Genomic DNA, 2,528 nt, shown 5'->3' on the forward strand with positions numbered 1-2,528 from the left:
TTGGAATACTTACTGGTTGAACTTGATCCTCAGTGCTCCAACCACAGCCTGCAGTGCTGTGGGGATCTTATTGCTGTGGTAATGGTTAATGTATTTTTTCTGGCTTTCTAGTCTGTGTCTGAGGTCACATTGTTTGCCATGGAGATGATTAAAATATCACAGGCAAGATGAAGAGGTGAGATTGAGAACCTCAGAGACAAGAACAGAATATTCTTAAAGTATAAAGTTCAAAATGTTCAGTCTTCTCTGAAAAGACAGCAAGAATAAAGAATCCAGGAAAAATTTAAAACAAACCCAAACATATTATATATTGGTTGAACTATTCTATTACATATTTAATTCCTCTTATTGTCCTTTCTTTGTGCAGTACAGCATTTAAATTGGCCCTCACTGGAAAAAGAAATGTATGTCACTGAATGTAAGATTTGATTCCCTAGGTTTTATATGATGGTACCACCTCTTTAGACCTATGGAAGTTATTACTGGAAGAGTGAAATAGGGTAAAGTTGGGGGCTAGAAACTAACCCAAACACTGTCAGCTGGATTATTTGAAGAACTTGTTTGCTTGTCAATTTTCTCTTTTATGTAATGAGGATGACTGTCTTGTCTACTTTAAAAGGCTGTTGTAACAATAATACAATAGATAGGTGCTCTGAGTATCAACAAAAAATGAGTGATTTGCTTCCAAGACTGTTCCAATGTAGCTGACAATTCCAAAGCTGAGACTCTACCCTCATCACATGATACCAAAGTAGGAAGTTACTGTCATACATCTTTTCTTGTTTTCTATATCTTGTTTTCCATATCTCATCTACCTATTTTCCTATTCACCTTTCAGACATCTTTCACTTTCCAGGGCCCATCCATAAGTTTACTTCTGCCAATACAGCTAGGTGTCAACTGATGTTAATTAATTATTGAAGGTTAATGATTAGCCTTTCTCAGGGCATTCATTTTTTCCCCCTCAATGTGTATAAGAATCTGCTTGGTCACAGTCTCTAGCAATTTTGATTCAGTAAGTCTGGATGGATACCAGGAACCTGTACCAGTTGGCTAGCAGATTCCTTTTGCTGGTGGTCCTTGTGAGAAAAGCCATACACACAAACATCATGGAATAAACCCATATTAGTTGCATCTCTGAGAAGTAGGAATGGGGAGGAGACATTTGGGCATAGGAGGTTGACTTTGAAATGAAACAGAATAGGTAGTAAGCTCTTCTCTCTCCATAATAAAGCCCACAAATAATCCACAGTGTCCTTAACAACTATTCATATCTCTCAGGTAGTAGAGAGCAAGAGTTCAGCATGAAGTTTATAGAATCATACTGATCTGGGTAAAAACCTTGGCTTGCCCAAAAGCTGTGTGACTCTGGACAAGTTATTTAAACTCTATGAGAATCAGTTCCAAACTTTAAAATGGAGATGATTTTAATACCTGCCTCATGGTGTCATGAGGGTAAATGAGATAAAAAGAGATTAGTACAGCTTCGTATAGATGGTGAATGCTCCATAAATGCTAGTTATCATTATTCTAGGTCCACAGTCCATGTTTTAGAATTTAAATTATGTCAAATTTTAGAAAGGCAACACAGAGTATGTACTGTTTATTAGATAACACTCTCAGTAGTGTCTGGGAAAACATCCTATAATTAAGCCATTAACATTTCTACAGGAAAAAAATGTCTGAATATTCAAAGACTATGAGACTATGTTCATGTGAGTTTGGGTCAGGTTTTTCAGCAAAATAAGTTTTGGTACCAAATTAATAAAAAAAATTATTATGCTGTATAGAGCTTTTTGATTTCAGAATTGAAGATAAGGTTTGTGAAAATCTATCAAACTCTTTTGGGAGTTCAGTCACTCAGTCTTGTCTGACTGCATGACCCCACGGACTGCAGCACACCAGGCTTCCTGTGTCCTTTACCATCTTCTGGCGCTTTCTCAAGCTCATGCCATCTGTGTCATCCTTTTTCACCCCCTTTTTCTCCTGCCTTCTATCTTTCCTACCATCAAGGTCTTTTCTAATGAGTCAATTCTTCCCATCATGTGGCCAAAGTATTGGAACTTCAGCTTCAGCAGCAGTCCTTCTAATGAATCTTCAGAAATTATTTCTGAATCAATATTCTGATTGACTGGCTTGATCTCCTTGCAGTCCAAGGGACTCTCAAGAATTTTCTCCAACCCATAGTTCAAAAGCATCAACTTTTCAGTGCTCAGACTTCTTTATGGCCCAACTCTCACATCCATACACGAGTACTCGAATAATCATAGCTTTGACTATATGGACCTTTGTTGGCAAAGTAAAGTCTCTGCTTTTAAATGAGTTGTCTAGGTTTGTCATAGCTTTACTTCCAAGGAGGAAGCATCTTTTGATTTCATGGCTGCAGTCACCATCTGCAGTGATTTTGGAGCCCAGGAAAATAAAGTCTGCCACTGTTTCCACTGTTTTCCCATCATCCATTTGCCATGAAGTGATGGGACCAGATACCATGATCTTAGTTTTCTGAATGTTGTGATTTAAGCCAGCTT

The 2,528-nt window shown here is 37.7% G+C and overlaps 1 protein-coding gene across 1 annotated transcript in view; it reads right to left on the reverse strand.

The window, feature by feature from the left end:
* ZCCHC16 (zinc finger, CCHC domain containing 16) overlaps window positions 1–2,528 on the reverse strand; it is a 5,946-nt gene that overhangs the window by 1,915 nt on the left and 1,503 nt on the right. The gene's annotated exons all lie outside the window — the stretch shown is intronic.

Source organism: Bison bison, unplaced genomic scaffold, assembly GCF_000754665.1.
Source record: "Bison bison bison isolate TAMUID 2011002044 unplaced genomic scaffold, Bison_UMD1.0 scf7180017851439, whole genome shotgun sequence".
NCBI classification, from domain to species: Eukaryota; Metazoa; Chordata; class Mammalia; order Artiodactyla; family Bovidae; genus Bison; species Bison bison.